The sequence below is a fragment of the Aotus nancymaae genome, unplaced genomic scaffold (genome assembly GCF_030222135.1).
Source record: "Aotus nancymaae isolate 86718 unplaced genomic scaffold, 86718_ANA_hifiasm-v0.15.2.pri h1tg000041l, whole genome shotgun sequence".
Taxonomy (NCBI): Eukaryota; Metazoa; Chordata; class Mammalia; order Primates; family Aotidae; genus Aotus; species Aotus nancymaae.
Genome location: NW_026988455.1, coordinates 42,312,779 through 42,333,674, shown reverse-complemented (window position 1 = coordinate 42,333,674; position 20,896 = coordinate 42,312,779). Strand labels below are relative to the sequence as shown.

At 41.1% G+C, this 20,896-nt stretch overlaps 1 protein-coding gene and 1 pseudogene across 18 annotated transcripts in view; one reads left to right on the top strand and one right to left on the bottom strand.

Moving 5' to 3' along the window:
• Window positions 1-20,896, bottom strand: part of TRPM3 (transient receptor potential cation channel subfamily M member 3) — a 605,449-nt gene that overhangs the window by 140,409 nt on the left and 444,144 nt on the right. The window lies entirely within an intron of this gene.
• LOC110567945 (probable tRNA (uracil-O(2)-)-methyltransferase) lies at window positions 16,730-17,563 on the top strand (annotated as a pseudogene).

Below are 20,896 nucleotides of genomic sequence, written 5' to 3'. Positions count from 1 at the left end.
TTTTTGGATTGTGGACTGTGTGGAGCAGGGTGAGGCCTGTGACTGCTGGCTTTCTCTCACTTCCCTGGTGACCTGTATGACTCAGTAGAGGCAGCCATAATCCCCCTGGGAATATAACTTTATTGGACTGGGAACCACATGGACAGCAGCCACAGCAAGCCCTGCCCAATGAGAGGCTGAACTCAGACACTCCTATGCCTGCCCCTACCTGTGGTCTTTCTCTAACCACCATGGTAGCTGAAGACAAAGGTCATAATCTCTTGGGAGCTCTATGGTCCTGCCCACTACCTGAGAAATGTGAATACTTAACCAGGTGTCCCTAGGGCAAGTTTTCATCCTCCCTGTAGGACCACAGCTGCTGTGCTTTTGAAAGCTCCACCTCCTGGTTAGAGGCCAGCCAACACAAAACCAGTGCACTTAACAAAAACACAACCAAGGACACTCACAGAGTCCACTTCACTCCCCTGCTACCTTTATCAGAGTAGGTGCTGGTATCCATGGTTGTAAAACCTAAAAGCAATCACATCACAGGACTCCTTGCAGACACTCCCCCATACCAGCCCAGAGCCCAGTAGCTCTGCTGGGTGGCCAGATCCAGAAGAGCAAAAACAATCACTGCAGTTTGGCTCTCAGGAAGCCCCATCCCTAGGGGAAGAGGGATAATACCACTTTAAGGGAGAACCGCATGGAAAAAAAGAATCTGAACAGTAGCCCTTGAGGCCCAGATCTTCCCTCTGACATAGCCTACCCAAATGAGAAGGAACCAGAAAAATAATTCTGGTAATATGACAAAAAACAAGGTTCTTTAACACCCACAAAAGATCATACCAGCTCACCAGCAATGGATCCAAACCAAAACAAAAATCTATGAATTGCCAGAAAAAGAATTCAGAAGGTCAATTATTAAGCTAATCAAGGAGGCACCAGAGAAAGGTGAAGTCCAACTTAAGTAAATAAAAACATGATAGGAGATTTGAGAGGAAAATTCTTCAGTAAAATATCATAAACATAAAACAATCACAACTTCTGGAAATCAAGGACACACTTAGAGAAACGCAAAATGCACAGGAAATAGCAATAGAACTGAACAAGCAGAAGGAAAAACTTCATAGTTCAAAGTAAAGGCTTTTGAATTAAACCAAACAATCAAAGACAGAGACAAAAGAAAAAAAAATGAACAAAGCTTCAAGAAGTTTGGGACTATGTTAAATGTCCAAACCTAAGAATAACTGGTGTTTCTGAGGAAAACAAGAAATCTAAAAGTTTGGAAGACATTTGAGGGAACAATCAAGGAAAACTTGCCTGGCCTTGCTAGAGATCTAGACATCCAATTACAAGAAGTTCAAAGAACATCTGGCAAATTCATCACAAAAAGATCATTGCCTATGCATATCATCATCAAGTTATCTAAAGTTAAGATGAAGAATCCTATTAGCTGTGAGGCAAAAGCATCAGGTAACCTATAAAGGAAAACCTATCATATTAACAGCAGACTTTTCAGCAGAAACCCTATAAGCTAGAAGGGGTTGGGGTCCTATATTTAGCCTCCTTAAAAAAATAATTATCAGCCAAGAGTTTTGCATCTGATGAAACTAAGCTTCATAAATGAGGGAAAGATACAGTTTTTTTCAGACAGACAAACACTGAGAGAATTTGCTACCACCAAGCCAGCACTACAGAACCGCTAAAATGCACTCTAAATCTTCAAACAAATCCTTGAAATACACCAAAATAGAACTTCCTTGAAGCATAAATCTCAGAGGACCTATGTAACAATAACACAGTGAAAAAAAAATCAATAGCAAGGTATTTAGGCAACAAATGGCATGATAAATAGAACAGTACCTCACATCTCAATACTAACGCTGAATGTAAATGACCTAAATGCTCCACTTAAAATATACAGAATGGCATAATGGATAAGAATTCACCAACCAAATTTCTGCTGTCTTCAAGAGACTCACCTACACATAAGGACTCATATAAACTTAAAGTAAAAAGGTGGAAAAAGATATTCCATGCAAATGGACACCAAAAGTGAGAAGGAGTGGCTATTATTATATCAGACAAAACAAACTTTAAAGTAACAGGAGTTAAAAAAGACAAAGAGGGACATTATATAATAATAAAAGGACTAGTCCAACAGGAAAATATAACAATTCTAAATATATATGCACCTAACACTGAAGCTCCCAAATTTATACAACAATTACTACTGGACCTAAGAAATGAGATAGATGGCAACATAGTAACAGTGGGGGACTTTAATACTCCATTGACAGCACCAGAGAGGTCATCAAGACAAAAAGTCAACAAAGAAATGAAGGACTTAAACTATATTCTACAACAAATGAACTTAACAGGTATCTACAGAACATTCTACCCAACAACTGCAGACTATATATTCTATTCATTTCAGCACATGAAACATTCTCCAAGATAGATCATATGATAGGCCACAAAACAAGTCACAGTAAATTTAAGAAAATCAAAACTATATCAAGTATTTTCTGAGAGCCCAGTGGAATAAAATTGGAAGTCAACTCTGAAAGGAACCTTCAAAACCATGCAAATACATGGAAATTATAAAAACCCACTCCTGAATGATTATTGGGTCAAGAATAAAATCAAGATGGAAATTGAAAAATTCTTTGGACTGAACGATAATAGTGACACAACCTCTGGGATATAGCAAAAGTGAGTGCTGAGGGGAAAGTTCATAGGATAAAATACCTACATCAAAAAGTCTGAAAGAGCCCAAATAGACAATCTAAGGTCATAACTCAAAGAACTGGAGAAACAAGAACACTCTAAACCCAAACCCAGCAGAAGAAAAGAAGTAACAAAGATCAGAGCAGAACTAAATGAAATTAAAACAACAACAAAACAATACAAAAGGCAAATAAAACAAAAAGCTGGTTCTTTGAAAAGATCAATAAAATTGATAAACCATTAGTGAGATTAACCAAAAAATGAAGAGAGAAGATCCCAATAAGCTCAATTAGAAATGAAATGGGAGATAGTAAAATCAATACCAGAGAAATGCAAAAGATCATTCATGGTTACTATGAGCTCTTTTATGCGTATAAACCAGAAAAGCTAGAGGAGATGGAGAAATTCCTGGAAACATATAACCCTCCTAGATTAAACCAGGAAGATATAGAATCTCTGAACAGACTAACAAGAAGTAGTGAGATTGAAATGATAATTACAAAATTGCCAACATAAAAAAGTCCAGGACCAGATGTTCACAGCTGAATTCTATCAGACATTCAGAGAAGAATTGGTACCAATCCTATTGACACTATTCCAAAAGATAGAGAAAGAGGGAATCCTCCCTAAATCATTCTATAAAGCCAGTATCACCCTAATAACAAAGTGAGGGAAAGACGTAACAAAAAAAGAAAACTACAGGCCACTATCTCTAATGAACATATATGCAAAAATCCTCAAGAAAATACTAGAGAATTGAATCCAACAGCATATCAAAATGATAATCCATTATGATCAAGTAGGTTTCATATCAGGGATGCAAGGATAGTTTAACATAGGTAACTCGATAAATGTTTTACACCACATAAACAATTAAAAACAAAAATCATATAATTATCTCAACAGACACAGAAAAAGCATTTGACAAAATCCAGCATCCACTTATGATTTAAACCTTCAGCAAAATTGTCATAGAAGGAACATACCTTAAGGTGATGAAAGCCATGTATGACAATTTCAGAGCCAACATTATACTGAACAAGAAAAAATTGAAAGCATTCCCCCTGAGAACTGGAATAAGACAAGGATGCCGACTGTCACCACTTTGATTCAACACAGTACTAGAAGTCATAGTCAGAGCAATCAGACAAGAGAAAGAAGGAAAAGGAATCCAAATTGGAAAAAAGAAAGTCAAACTGTCACTGTTCATAGATGATATGATTGTATACCTAGAAAACCTTAGAGACCCATCCAAGCTTTTAGAACTGGTAAATGAATTCAACAAAGTTTCAGGATACAAATTAATGTACATAAACACCAGCAGTGACCAAGCTGAGAATCAGATTAAGAACTCAATTGCTTTCACAATAGCTAGAAATATATCTGTCTGTCTGTCTGTATATTACCAATATGGTTTGGCTTGTCCTCACCCAAATCTTATCTTGAATTGTAGCTCCCATAATTTCCACATGTTGTGGGAGGAACCCAGTGGAAGATAACTGAATCACGGAGGAGGTTTCTCCCATACTGTTCTCATGGTAGTAAATAAGTCTCACAAGATCTGACTGTTTTATAACAGAATCCCCTTTAGCTTGGCTATCTGTCTCTGTTGCCTGCCACCATGTAAGAACTCCTTTTGCTCTTCCTTGTCTTCCATCATGATTGTGAGGCCTCCCCAGTCATGTAAAACTGTGAGCCAACTGAACTTCTTTTTCTTAATAAATTACCCAGTCTCAGGTTTGTCTTTAGCAACAGTATGAAAACAGACTAATAAAAATACTTAGGAATGTACTGAACCAAGGACATGAAAGACCTCTACAAGGAAAACTACAAAACAAATGGAAACACATCTCACACTTGTGAATGAAAATTAATATTATGAAAATGATCATACTGTCAGAAGCAATCTACAAATTCAATGCAATTGCCATCAAAATACCACCATAATTCTTCACAGAACTAGAAAACACAATCTTAAAATTCATATGGAACCAAAAAAGAAACCTCATCGCTACAGCAAGAGTAAGGAAAAAGAAAAAATCTGGAAATATCACATTACCCAACTTCAAACTCTAAGGTCATAGTCACCAAAACAGCACGGTACTAGTATAAAAATAGGGAAGTTGATCAGTGGAATGGAACAGAGGACCCAGAAATAAAGCCAATAATCTTTGACAAAACAAAAACATGAAATGGGGAAAGGACACCCTATTCAACAAATAGTGCTGGGATAATTGGCAAGCTATATGTAGAAGAGTGAAATGTATCCTCATCTCTCACCTTATACAAAAATCAACTCAAGATGGCTCAAAGACTTAAATCTAAGAGCCAAAACCATAAAGATTCTAGAGGATAACATTGGAAAAACCCTTCTAGACATTGGCTTAGGCAAAGACTTCATGACCAAGAATCCAAAAGCAACAAAAACAAAAACAAATAGATGGGACTTAATTAAACTAGGAAGCTTCTGTACAGCAAAAGGAATAATCAACAGAGTTAACAGACAACCCACAGTGTCATAAGAAATTTTCACTATCTATACATCCAACAAAGGACAAATATCCAGAATCTACAAAGAACTCAAGCCAATCAGCAAGAAAAAAACAAACAATCCCATCAAAAAGTGGGCTAATGACATGAATAGGCAATTCTCAAAAGAAGATATACAAATGGCCAAAAGGCATATGGAAAAACATTCAACATCACTAAATTATCAGGGAAATGCAAATCAAAATCACAACGTGATACTACCTCATTCCTACAACAATGGCCATAATCAAAAAATTAAAAAAAAAAAAATAGATGTTGGCATGGACGCAGTGAAAAGGGAACACTTCTACACTCTTGGTGGGACTGTAAACTAGTACAAGCACTATGGAAAACACTGTGGAGATGAGATTCCTTAAAGAACTAAAAGTAGATCTACCATTTGACCCAATAATCTCACTAGTAGGTATCTGCCCAGAGGAGAAGCCATTATACAAAAACGATACTCTGACACACATGCTTATAGCAACACAATTTGCAATTGCCAAAATAGGGAAGCAGACCAAAGTCCCATCAATCAATGGCTAAAGAAAATGTGACACACACACACACACACACACACACACACACCCGCCCACCCACATGGGATACTACTCAGCCATAAAAAGAAACTAAATAATGTCATTCACAGCAACATGGATGGAATTGGAGACTTTTGTTCTAAGTAACTCAGGAATGAAAAACCAATCATCATGTTCTCACTCATATGTAGAAGCTAAGCTATTTGGGGACTCCGGGGAAAGGGCGGGGGTGGTGAGGGATAAAAGACTACACATTGGGTACAGTGTAGACTGGTCAGGTGATGGGTGTACCAAAATTTCAGAAATTACACTAAAGAAATTACTCATGTAACCAAATACCACTGGTTCCACAAAAACCTACTGAAATAAAAGAAATCAAAATTTTTTAAAAAAAGTGTTAGGGACAAGCTGCCTCAGAAAACTCCCTCTGTACAAGCTGACCTTCCCCCGCCCCCACTCTGATTGCTCTGCAGCTGCATTTCTGAACTTCTATCTAGGCACCACATCAAGGCAGCCAGACGTGCTATAATTAAGCAAAGCCTGATTAAAGCCATCTGGGTAGCTTGGGGGAGGACAGGGAAAACAAACGTTTGTTACCCATACCTGTAAATTCCTGTTTTACACACACCTGTAAAATCCTGTCTTTTTTTAACTGCCACCACAAAAGTCACAGGATGCTGTATTACAAGTCTGTCACAAGTTGACAAACTATCTCTGTGCCTGTTACAAGCCGATAGATTATCTCAGTCCTAAAACTTCCTTCTGCCCTTCCTACCCCATATAAACCCCTCATTTTGTAAGCTCGGGGGCTGCCCCCTCTGATTGTTATGCAGCAGCCCAGCAGGTTAATAAAACTTGCTTGCCTGACTTTGGGTCTACTTTCTTTTCTATGGGCTAACCTTACATTTTGGTGCTGAAACCCAGGAAGGGGTAGGCTGTGGCTGGGCATCCTTAAGGGACTCTCTCTCTCTCTCTCTCTCTTTCTTTCTCCCTCCCTCTCCTATCGCCTCTCTCCAGGCCAACCCTTCCCTTCCTGAACCTGCTGAAGATCTGGAGGATCTCCCAGACTCTCCTATTGCTGGCAACTTCATCCACCATTAGCGCCTCAATTGGGGTGAATAAGAGAGACTCTTGCTGTCTACACAGAACTCTTGACTGTCTTTGCCTTCCCCAAAGACCCAGAACCAGGCCAAGGGCTTCCTCCAGCCTCCAGGCCTCTGGTTCCTCCATTTCATGGATATCTGACTTGGTGGCTACCTCCTCTATTCCAGAAAAAGCCTGTGGGACAGGAGATGCCCTCTCCTGCCATTCTTGTCAATTGGCAGTCTCTTCTTCCTCTACCTCCCTTCCCGATTCACTATAGGAGCCTGTCAGTCTACCCCTTCCAAAATTATAGCCTTGGGTATCTCCTGCATAATCTCAATACTCTCGGCCTCCATTCAGAAGTCCGTCTTAACAGACTTATCTTTTACTGTAATACTGCTTGCTCTCAATACAAATTAGACAATGGTTCCCAATGGCCGGAAAATGGCACTTTTGATTTCAGTATACTTAGAGACTTAGACAACTTTTGCTGCTGCAATGGGAAATGGTCTGAGATTCCTTATGTTCAGGCTTTCTTCATTCTTTGTAGCCAACCTTCCCTCTGCCATTACTATTCTACTTTCCAAATCTTCCTCGCTCGCTCCAAACCTGAATCTCCCCATCACTCTCCCCATGGCCCCAACCAATGACTTACCTCCTGCCACACTCCCCAAAGCCCCAGCCAACAACTCTTTTTCCTTCAACCCCGCCAATTTTCCTCCTCCTTGACCACATCATAACGCTGCACCAGAGCATCATGATCCTCCACCATACGCCCCTGCTCTGGCCCTACTCCTTTCCCCGCTCTCTCCAAACACCCTGCTTCTGACTCGAAGTCCTCCCCATCTCCACCCCTTACCTGTTCTTGAGCCCAGCATGCCCAGCAACCAGCTCCCTTGCTTCCCCTTCAGGAGGTAGCAGGGGCTGAAGGAGTCGTCCGTGTCCATGTCCCCTTCTTCCTCTTCAATCTCTCTCAAATTGAAAAATATCTTGGGACCTTCTCCTTTGATCCTGATACTTACATCAAAGAATTTAAATATCTCACCCAGTCCTATAAACTCATTTGACATGATCTCTGTATTATTCTTTCTTCTATCCTCCCTCTGGAAGAGAAGGAAGGAATGTGGCTCACAGCCAGACACACGTGGATGATCTTCATTGGTAAGATCCTACTAGGCCCCCAGGAGCCACTACCATCCCCCAGGAAGAGCCTTCCTGGGAGTACCAACCCACAGAAACCACTAGCAGGCTTCTTCAGAATATGGATTCCCAATTTTGCCCTCCTAGCCCGCCCCCTCTATGAAGCAGCTAATGGCCCTCTCAATGGGCCCCTAAATCCTTCACATAACATAATCCCTAGCTTCCACAGACTTAAAGCCACCCTCGTAAATGCTCTTGCTCTATCCTTGCCTGATATCTCTCAGCCCTTCATTCTCTACGCCAGCCAAAGGCCATGGAACAGCCCTTGGTGTCCTTGGCCAACAAAAGGAAGTCCTCCTTCCTTTGCTCCCATAGCTTACCTGTGTAAACAACTATACCACACTGCCTGAGGGTGGCCAATCTGCCTCAGAGCCCTAGCAGCAGCCACCATCCTAGCCTTAGAAAGCAAGAAACTAACATTCAAGAAACTAACATTCAGTCAAGACACTGCAGTCCACAGCCCACATAATCTATTTCCCTAATATCTTCCCTGAACCTCTCCCCTATCCTGATGACCAGTTATTTACAGACGGCTCCTCTTCCAAGTCAGTTGACACCCATAAAATCGCTGGGTATGTAGTCTTCTCCTTTGGCTGAATAATTGAAGCTAAACCCCTACTCCCAGGGACCTCCTCCCAAAAGGCAGAACTTATAGCTCTCACCAGGGCACTAACCTTCTCCAAAGGCAAACAAGTCAACATTTTTACCGACTCCAAATATGCCCATCACATTCTCCATTCTCACACCGCCATCTGGCAATAGAGAGGATTTCTTACTGTCAAAGGACCTGCCATCAATAATGGCCCCCTTATTTCCCAACTCCTCTAAGCTGCACACCTCCCGGCTAAAGCAGTAGTTATACACTGTCAAGGACACCAAACAGGGTCAGATGAAATCTCAAGAGGAAACAGAAAGGTGGATGAAGCAGCAAAAGAAGCCTTTCTTCTGCCCCTGCCCCTCTCCTCATTACCCCCACCATCCAACCCCAATATTGCCCCACTGAAAGAGCTTCACTGCTACAACAAGAGGCCTCTTTCCAAGGAAACTGATAATCAAAGATCAAAAACTCATCCTCCCCTGAGAACAAACCAAAGAAATTCTAACATCTTTTCACCAGTCCTTCCATATTGGTGCACGCTCCCTATACCTTCTCCTTCACCTTTATTTCTCTTCCCCCAACCTATTTACCTCACTGAAAGACAGAACCTCAAACTGTCATATATGTTCTGTCACTTCCTCCCAAGGGGTCCTCTGCTCTCCTCCTATCCCCACACATCAGTTAAGAGGAACACTTTCAGGGGAAGACTGGGAAATAGAGTTTACCCACATGCCTCCTCTTAAGAAGACTAAGTTTCTTCTTACTCTTATAGACACCTTCTCTAGGTGGGTGAAAGCATTTCCCACCGCCTCAGAAACAGCTGCAGTAGTCTCCCAAATTCTTTTAACACAAATCAGCCCTAGATTTGGTCTCCCTCACTCCATACAATCAGACAATGGCCCTAGCTTCATCTCCCAAATCACCCAACAAGTCTCTCAGTCCCTCAGCGTCCAGTGGTGCCTCCATACCCCATACCGACCCCAGTTGTCAGGAAGAGTTGAAAGGGCAAATGGGATCCTTAAAACGCAGTTAACCAAACTCACTCTTGAAGTCCAGAAACCCTGGACCTCCCTTGTGCCCATAGCCCTAGCTTGCATCAGATCCAGCCCAAAAGCACCCTCCTTCCTCAGCCCATTTGAGTTAATATATGGACTCCCTTTCCTCTTACAAAACAGGTCCCCTTCTAACTCTCAGCTAAGAGGATATCTCCCAACACTTTCCCTCATCCACCATCTCCTCCGTGAACATGCAGATCAGACCCTCCCAAAGCCCTATGAAGGCCTCACAAACTGGACCCTCCTACCAGGAGAACATGTTTTCCTAAAAACTCTTAACCCAGCAAGCCTTAAACCAAAGTGGGAAGATCCCTTTCAAATTAATCTCATAACCCCCATGGCAGATAAACTCTCAGGACGTATCTCTTGGTACCATCTTTCCAGATTAAAAACAGCTCTGAAGCACCCACTGACCCACCAACTGCCCTCCTCTGCTGATTCTCCAGGACCCTCCTTAGTCCAACCAAACTCCGCCTTACGGCCTTCTTTGAGGAAGATCCATGAACGGTAACTCCTTCATATATGACCTCTGCTTCTGCTCCAGGTGCCAAGGTCCTTGTGATGAGGAACAGCCTCCCTTCCCCCCATAGCATACCAAATATTAGAAGTCCTCTCCCATCTCCCCAGTCCCACACGTAGAAAGGTCTTAATTTACCTATTCATTGCTCATTTGCAAGGAGATTTTGACTAGCCATGGGATGCTATCAGCCACCTCATAGACCCTCTAGAAGAGGCCACCTCCCCAAACAGCCTCTGTAAACTCCTCTCCCCCAGATACAGATTCTGATTCTTCTGCAAGTTCCTAACTCTTTTAATGGTAAGCCCCACTGCCTCTGCTCCATCAGAGTCTCTTCTTACTTCTACAAGGCTTGAAGGATCTCTCAAGTCTCACTCACTCATTGTTTTTGCACTCCAGCTCTACACTTGCTTCCCATTGCTGGACCTGTTTTCCCCTTTCCTCTACTGCCTACTCAGCCACCCCAATTTCTCAGCCTTGGGACCATATTCCCATTCGCTTTTCATACACTGTCCAAAATGGCTCTGCCTTTGTAGACGGAGCCCTCACCCTCACTGGGAACTATCCCACTGCCCTCACTAACAGAGCTACCAAACTTCTCTCCACATATACTGACAATTACAACCATGCAAAACTCCCTCACCCTGCCATCCAGGGTCCCACAACCCACCACACCTCAAAACTTGGCCAAGCCCCCTTATGTGTAACCTCTTCCAATGGACACATACACGTAGGCACCATCCCTCCCTCTGCCTGTGGCTCAACTCAAACCATCTCTCATCCCTCTTCCCATACCTCACTCCAAGTAGATTATTCCATTTCCCCTGAAGCTAATGGCCTCTTTACCCAGCCCCTCGGCATTACCTCCTCTCCTGCCTCTCACACATGGAAACCCCTTCTCCAGACAGTTCTCAAAGGGGTCTCTCTCTCCTCCTCACTCTGGGTTGCTGAAGCTGAAACGAGTCCCTCCAAATAAGGAACCTACACACTCCAACACCTATTCTCAATCCACTTGTCTGTTTGCATTAACACCACAGTCATCTTCTTCCTCTGCAGATTCACAACCTACCTCTGTCTCCCTACCAACTGGACAGGTACTTGCACCCTAGTCTACCTTATCCCCAACATTAATTTTGTCTCTCCTAACCAAGACCTCCCTGTCCCTGCTATTCAAAAAGAGCAATACAAGTCATTTCCTTATTAGTAGCCCTTGAAGTAACAACTAGTGTTGAGTTAGGAGCAGAAAGCCTAGGAACGTCATTATCATATTTCCAGTCACTCTCTGGAGACTTCCAATCATCACTAGAAGTAGCAGATTCTATCACAAAGTTTCAAAACCCTTAAACTCTTTAGCAGCAGTCACCCTACAAAACCTCAGAGGTCTATAACTCCTCACTGCTGAGAAAGGAGGTCTGTGCCTCCTTTTAGATGAACAATGCTGTTTCTATCTCAATGAATCTGGGTTAGTACGAGATGCTGTCAAAAAACTCAAAGACCAAGCACAAAACTTAAAGACAGTTCACCTGGCTCCAGTGATTCCGTAACTCCTGGGTGCCCTGGCTATTGACCCTCCTAGGTACTGCCATAACCCCTTTCCTCCTTCTAGCATTTGGCCCCTGCCTTTTATGATTCCTCACCCAGTTTTTACAAGACAGTTTTAAAACTTTCATCCATGGAACAACAATACAAGATATGATGCTGCTCCAAGAATACCGACTGCTCCAGGAACAACAATCCCTATGATCTAGTTCCCCACTCCACCAAAAAAAACTTCTTGCCCTTATCCAGCAAGAAGCAGCCGGATGACAACGGCGCCTCTCTTGTATTACCTATTAAAAGGCTGGAATGTTAGGGACAAGCTGCCTCAGAAAACCCCCTCCGTGCAGGCTGGCCACTCCTCCCCCACTCTGATTGCTCTGCAGCGGCATTCCTGAACTCCTATCTAGCTGCTACAATTAAGCAAAGCCTGATTACAGCCATCTGGGCAGCTTGGGGGAGGACAGGAAAAACCAATGTTTGTTATCCATACTTGTAAATTCCTGTTTTACACATACCTGTAAAATCCTGTTTTTTAAAAACTGCCACCACAAAAGTCACAGGATGATGTATTGTAAATCTGTCACGAGTTTACAAACTATCTCTTTTGTGCCTGTTACAGGCTGATAGATTATCGCAGTCCTAGAACTCCCTTATGCTCCTCTTACCCCATATAAATTCCTCGTTTTGTAAGCTCTGGGCTGCCCCTGCTGATTGTTACAGGGCAGCCTGGCAGATTAATAAAACTTGCTTGCCTAACTTTGAGTCTACTCTCCTTTCTCTTGGCTAACCTTACAAAAAGGAAAAAGAGAACAAATGAAACCCATCCAACCTTTCATTGAAAGAAATCACAATCTCTACCTATACGAAGATCGAAGATCGCCAAGGTGGAAGGAAACTAGCAAAGGTCCCATATCATGTGACCTGGGTTGCTAGGCTGCACCTTCACTTGTCTCCCAGAGTGAAGGCACTGCCTACTGCGGTGGGCCTCTCTTAGGAAGATGCAGAGAAACCAAATTAAAGGCTTGGAACATACATATAAAAAAGGAGATGAGGTCTGTGTATAATTTATTCTTTGCTCTAGTTTCTTGCCCTGAATGATAACTATCTCCTCTTGATAGAAATAACTTTTGTTGAATCCCAGAAGAAAGTTTTAAGAAATCAGGAACAATTGAATTAACTTCAGCTGAAGAAATTCTTATTTGGCTTGTAAGAGACAAAACAGGCATCTGAGTAAAAGGAAGCTCTTTGAGGGAAGATGGAGTTTTCTTTGTTGGCTTATCTTTATAAAGGAGAAAGATAATGATAAGTAGCATTTATTTCATGCTTAGCTTGTGCCAGGCACTGGTTTTATGTGTTAATAAACTGAATTCTCAAAACAACCTGGAATATACCATTATCCTTATTTTACAGATGAGAAACCTGAGGCACAGAAACTTGTCCAGGTTCAAGTAGCTAGGAAGAGCCAGAGATGAGAGACACAGGCAGTCTAATTCCAGAGCTACTGTTTTTGATGTCTTCATTTTATTGCCTCTGGGGTTAAGAAAGGGTAATCGTGACAGCCTTTAGGGAAAAGAGCTGGATTCCCAGCTGGTTTCATTTACTCAACATGTTTCACTCACCTGCAATGATTTGCCAGCCTTTATAGATTTGACCAAAGTATCTACCAATAGGGACACACACACACACGAGAGAGAGACAGAGAGAGAGACTGAGAGAGAGACTGAGAGAGAGAGAGAGAGAGAGAGAGAGAGAGAGAGAGAGAGAGAGAGAGAATGTTTTTGTTGTTTTCTCCTGCGTCCTTGAGTTCTACTTTGGTTTCTCCTAATTAGTCTCTATTTTGGAAAGAGTCATTTGAAGGCTACTTAATAGTCTATGCCTATTTCTGAAGTAACTAAAAATGAATTCAGTGTGTCTTATTTCTTTTGGAATGGCAAATTTTGGTTCTAAACTGGACTCCACTCATATCCACCAGCCCCACTGATCTCAATCACTCCATCTTAATGGGCACCCTTCCCTGATAATCACAAATAAAAGGTCACCCCTATAATTTCAGCACTTTGGAAAGCTGAGGCAAGACCAGCCTGGGCAACATAGCAAAACCCCATTTCTACAAAAACCTGTAAAAAGCTCTTCACTTTAAACACTCATGCTGTAAAAATTAATACCTACTAAACAATAACTTAGGTGATATTTTATAAAAGGATTATCTCTGTAACACAATAATAGTGGAGGACTTCAATACTCCCCTGACAGCACTAGGCAGATCATCAAGATAGAAAATCAACAACACCATAAAAAATGGACTTAAACTATACTCTAGAACAAATGAAAATAGATAGTTTATAGAACATTCTTCTCAACAACTGCAGACTATACATTCTTCTCATCAGCACATGGAACATTTCCAAGGTACACCATATGATAGGCCACAAAATAAGTCTCAATAAATTTAAGAAAATTGAAATTATATCAAGTATCTTCTTAGGCCATAGTAGAATAAAACTGGAAATCAAATCCAGAAGGAACCCTTAACACTGTATAAACACATGAAAATTAATCTGCTCTTGAATGATTTTTGGGTTAACAATGAAATCAATATGAAAATTTAAAAAATTCTTTGAAATGAGTAACAGTGACACAACTTATTGAAACCTCTGGGATACAGCAAAAGTGGTGCTAACAGGAAAGTTCACAGCATTAAATGCCTATGTCAAAAAGCCTGAAGGAGCACAAATTGACAACCTAATGTCATACCTACAGGAAACAGAGAAACAAGGACAAACAACCCAACAGAAGAAAAGAAATAACACAGAATGGAACAGAACTAAATTGGAACAAAAAATACAAAAGATAAATGAACAAAAAGGGGTTCTTTGAAAAGATAAACAAAACTGATAGGCCATTAGCAAGATTAACCAAGAAAAGAGAGACGATCCAAATAAGCCTAATTATAAATGAAACTGGAGATTTTACAATCAATACCAGATAGATACAAAAAATCATTCAAGGTGTGAAAGGAAAATAAATCTTGGGGCCCCCAAATCAAAATTGAATGCTTTTAACAAGTTAGTATACTCCTATGAACAAAATTTGGAGCATATTTGTTTCTCTCTACCTGATTTCTCCAGAATTTGGAAACTATCTGTGAGTATTCTTAACTTATGGCAATACAAGTATTTGAATAAGTTCAATAAGCATCTGTTTTCGTTTGTAATAGGAGACCACTGGAGAACCTGGTTATTTTACCAAGGCTTTGACTGGAATGGTGTGCTTTCCTTTAAGGAATTGAACTTAACTTAGGGAGCCAATAAAAGCTGCTTGGGAAAACTGGCCTCATACCTTGTCTACATAGTCACTGTACAGGGTTCCTGACCTGTGGTAAGTAAAGAATCTCACTTTCTGACAGGCCCAGGAGCCCCAAGTTTTATCGTGGGACCTTAAGAGGAGAGGAATTCACCCAATTCATAGGTATTTGATGGTACAAATCCATGGCTGGGTTAGGTTTTTAAAAAGTCTTATCTGAAATTCCTTCTATGGAACAAAGTTCCATTAAAGCCAATATAAAAGCCTATGTAAAAAATAACTATTCTTGCTGCACTGTATACAAATATTTAGGCCAAGTATAATAAAGCAAATCTGTCCTACCATGATTTGTCTTTACTAAAAATAGGAAACTGGAGAGAAAAATTATGGTCTTACCTAATGTTTTTCAATTTCTATTGTTTTCTACAATTTTGACTGAATTCTAATTTATCTGGGCTACAAGTCTTCAAAATATTTTCAAATTTTTTCCTTCTTTTTTCTCATTTTTCCTAATTTGGAGTCACCCAAAACTAAGCTGTGCTTTCACAAAGCCCTGTGAACTGAAGCTAGACAACTTAAACTTCAGAAGAAAATAACGGTAACCTATTTACATACATAAGCCTACTGATAGACTTTCATATCTGCCTACTGATAAGACTTCAGAGTAATGTGCTCTCTCTATATTTTCCAAGATTGTTCTTTTGTCTGTTGTTTTTCTTCCCCTATTTTCTCTTCACAGGACATGAGACTTAACAATCAGCTAAAAATGAGCTTTCCTAATAACTTGGGACCCACCTGTCTAGGAATAAACCATCGTAGCTATGAGAGATTAGCTAAAACCTAAAATCAGAGAATCATTTTCTTCTAAAATGCTTTCTCCAAAAGATTTTAAAAAAGAAAGGTTGGGTATGTGAAAGGAGAATAAATCTGGGGCCTCCAAATCACTAAGCTAAAGGGAAAGATTAAGCTGGGAACTGCTTAGGGTAAACCTGCCTCCCATTCTACTCAAACTCACCCATCTGCTCACTGCCATAAATGCCTATCTGATTGCCTCCTTTGGAGAGGCTAATCAGAAACTCGAAAGAATGCAACCATTTGTTTCTTATCTACCAATGACCTAGAAGCCCCCTCTCTGCTTGGAGTTGTCCCGTCTTTGCTTCAAGTTGTCCCACCTTTCTGGACTGAACCAATTTTCATCTTACATAGGTTGACTGATGTTTCATGTCTCCCTAAAATGTGCAAAACCAACCTGTGTCAAAGCTGTGTCATGAGCACACAACCTCTACCTTGGCAAAATAAACTTTCTAAATTAGCTGGGACCTGTCTCAGATATTTGGGGTTCACAAAGGCTACTATGAACTTCTTTACACACACAAATCTAAGGAAATGAATACATTCCTGAAAATATACAACTCTCCTAGATTAATTCAGGAAGAAATAGAAACCCTGAAAAGACCAATAACAAGCAGCAAGACTGAATCAATATTAAAGAAAATGCCAACAACAACAAAAAGTCTAGGACAAGACGGATTTATAGCTTAATTCTTCCAGGCATTCAAAGAAGAATTGGTACCAATCCTACTGAGAATATTCCAAATGACAGAGAAAGAGGGAATCCTCCCTAAATCATTCCAGGAGACCAGTATCACCCTAATACCCCCGGAGGCCGAGTAAGAGGACTCAGTACCGGGCATACCTTGACTTCATTAAAGAAGTGGGCTTTGCCTGTGGGTTTCACGTGGAGGAAGACTGCCTTGGGATTCCTTCAACCAAAACAGTCTGTCTTGTTGGGAAATCCAGAACATACCCTCCCTCCAGAGAAGCTTCCATGGATGAAAAGAGGACTCAGTACACTAAGAGCAGGCCGGGCTGCCCTGAAAGCCCACCTGGCCAGGAGCTTACCCTTTCTCCACCCCGGGTTGCTGCTGACAGTGCTGGTCACTGTGACGGCCACCAAGCTCTGGACGCCGGGGTCTGGTGTGTGGCCGCAGCCCGGGCTGCTGGGCGTGGCGCAGGGCCCCAGGCAGAAGGACCGCGGTACCCGGATTTCAACGCAGAGAAAAGGCCGAGCGCGTGAGGACCCGTGCCGTCCTCTCGCGAGATTTTATTGACCAAGTGGTTTTGCAGGCGGCGAATTGATTGTCAGGTGAAAGCAATTAAACACAAGACGTTCTCGAAATGGGAGTGTGCAGACCTGGAGTGTGGGAGAGGGAGCCTTTCCCTGGCGGAATTAGCCAGCGAGCTGCACGAGGAGACCCTGTGAGGCTGAAGCAGACGCCGCTCCCGAGCAGCACCGGGTGTTCCGAGGTGTGAATGGGCGCGTTCGCATCCGCACCGGAGCGAGGAGACGCTGTGGAGGACGAAGCAACCGCAAGCGACACGGAGACTGCCCTCCGAAGCCTGCAAAACCCGCCGCTGCTGGCTGTTCACGCATCACCCTGGCGGCTGTGCTCTGGCCGCCTCGGACCCCAGGAAGAAGATTTCCTGAGCTGCGTCCTGGTCGGGGAGGCCAAACCAAGCAGAACTTCCCCAGCGATCCCCGGTGCTCCCATCTCTGCACTGGCTGTTTCAGCACACCTCCTCCCGCCTTCTCCAGATCCTGACGGTGATAAACCGCATTTCATAAACATCACATGCCACAGAAGCCACAGTTCCTTAGAAGCTCCCAGCTGGTGCCTAGTTTGTTTCAGATGCAGCCACTTAAGATCGTGCACAGATTCTTACAGTGTTTCCTGGGGGAGAGAGGCTGGGGACACCTTGCACAGGCCCCTCCCAGGGCACTCTCCCGATGCCTGTGCCACCAGGTCCACGTCTGTGAAGAGGATGGAGCTCCTCGAGAAGTATGACTGTCTGCTAGCGCTTCTCACCACAATGGAGAGCAACCGCTCTGGAGGGGGGATCCACCACATTGGTATTTTAAAAGCAGGTATAAGGCTCTCTATGTTGAGGTTGTTTTTAGAGTTACAGAGAATAAGACAAAACACCCATTAAAAAAAAAAAGACCAGCAAAGGACATGACAAAAACAGAAAACTACAGACCAATATTCCTGATGAACACAGATGCAAAAATCCTCAACAAAATATTAGTGAACTAAATCCAACGGCATATTACAAAGATAATGCATCATGACCAAGTGGGTTTGATACCAGGAATGCAGGAATGGTTTAACATATGCAAGTCAATAAGTATAATGCATTACATAAACGGCATTAAAAACAAAAATCATGATCATCTCAATAGATGCATAAAGAAAAAATTGGTAAAATCTAGCTTCACTTTATTAAAAAAAAACCCTCAACAAAATAGGCATAGAAGGGCCTTACCTTAAAGTAATAAAAGCCATTATCTGACAAACCCACAGCCAACATTATACTGATTTGGGAAAAGTTGAAAGCATTCCCCTGAGAACAGAAACAAGATAAGGATGCCCACTTTCACCACTTCTGTTCAACCTAGTACTGGAAGTTGTAACCAGAGCAATCAGACAAGAGAAAGAAATGAAAGGCATCCAAATCAGAAAAGAGGAAGCTTCTGTTCGCAGATTATATGATCATATACCTAGAAAACTCTAATGGCTCATCCAAAAAGCTCCTAGACCTGATAAACACATTCGGTAAAGTCTCAGGATCCAAAATCAATGCACAAAAATCAGTAACACTGCTATACACCAACAACGACCAGGCTGAGAATCAAATCAAGAACAACAGCTGCAATAAAAAGAAAACCTTTGGAATATACTTAACTAAGGAAGTGAAAGATGTCTAGAAAAAACACAACAACAACAAAACAATCCTACAAAACATTGCTGAAAGAAAATAAATGATATAAACAAATGGAAATAAATTCCATGCTCATGGATGGGAAAAATCAACATTGTGAAAATGACTATATTGCTCAAAGCAACCTACAGATTAAGTGCAATTCCAATCAAAATACCACCATAATTCTTCATGGAACTAGAAAATCCTAAATCATACAGAAGCAAAAAAGAGCCCACATAGCCAAAGCAATATTAAACTAAAAGAACAAATATAAAGGTATCACACTACCTGACTTCAAGTTATACTTCAAGTCTATAGTTACCAAAACCACAGGCTACTGGCATAAAAATAGGTACATAGACCAATGCAACAGAATAGAGAACCCAGAAACAGAGCCAAATACTTACAGTCAACTGATCTTTGACAAGGCACACAAAAATATAAATTGGGGAAAGGGCACCCTATTCAATAAATGGTGCTGGGAAAACTGGAAAGCCACAGTAGAAAAATAACACTGGATCTCCATCTGTCACCTTATACAAAAATCAACCCAAGATGAATCAAAGAGTTAAAGCTGAGATCTGAAACCATAAAAATTCTAGAAGATAATATCAAAAATACTCTTCTAGACATTGGCTTAGGAAAAGAATTCATGATTAAGTACCCAAAGCAAAGGCAGCAAAAACAAAAATAAATAAATTGCTTCTTCATAGCAAAAGAAATAATCAGCAGAGTAAATAGACAACCCACAGAGTGGGAGAAAATATTCGCAAACTATGCATCCAACAAAAGTTGAGTATCCAGAATTTACAAATAAATCAGCAAGAAAAAACAAATAATCCCATCAAAAAGTGGGAAACACACATGAATAGACATTTCTCAAAAGAAGATATACAGATGACCAACAAACATGAAAAAATGCTTAACATCACTCATTTTCAAGGAAATGCAAAAGAAAACCATAACGAGATACCAGCTTACTCCCGCAAGAATGGCCACAATTAAAATGTCAAAGATCAACAGATGTTGGCGTGGATGTGGTGAAAAGGGAACACTTTCACACTGCTGGTGGGAACATAAATTAGTGAAACCACTATGGAAAACAATATGTGGATTTCTTAAAGAACTAAAAGTAGATCTACCATTTAGTCCAGCAAATCTACTACTGGGTATCTAGGAAAGGAAAATAAGTCATTACATTAAAAAAGACAGCTACATGCATATATTTATTACAGCACAATTCACACTGGCAAAGATATGGAAGCAACCTAAGTGCCCATCAAATAATGAGTGAATAAAGAAAATACAGTAAGTATATACAATGGAATATTACTCAGCCATAAAAAGGAATGAAATATTGTCTTTTGCAGCAACTTGGATGGAGCTAGAGGCTATTATTTTAAGTGAAGTAACTCAGGAATGGAAAACCTAATAGTGTATGTTCTCACTTATAAGGGGAGCTAAGCTATGAGGATGCAAAGGCATACGAAAGATATAATGTATGTTGGGGATTCAGGGAGAAAGGTCGGGGGAGGGGTGAGGGATAAAACACTACATATTGGGTAAGTGTACACTGCTCGGGAGATGGGTGCATTAAAATCTCAGAAATCACCACTAAAGAACTTATCCATGTTATTTAGTAGTGATTCATGGAAATATGTAAAACATTATATAAACCAAAACCTCCTCTACTCCAAAAACTATTGAAATAAAATTAATTAAAAAATAACTACTGAGTGTTCAAAAATTGTGAATGAACAAGTGAATGAATATCTCACCATACCCTCACTATGCTGGTTATAATACTTTATCAGATCTTTAACATTATATTGTTATTATTTTCCTTTTCATTGCCGCTATTTCCCCTGAATCCAGGAGTCTGTTTTATTTGAGCCTTTTTCATATTTTATTTGTACTTTAGGGTCTATACTTCTACCATATTTTAAGATTGTTTTACATGTCTTTAAAGACTTTGTAGCACTTAAGTTAATGCTTTGTATACAGTAGGTGTGCCAGGGATTAGGTAATTTATCCCTGATTATAGGGTGGATACACACTG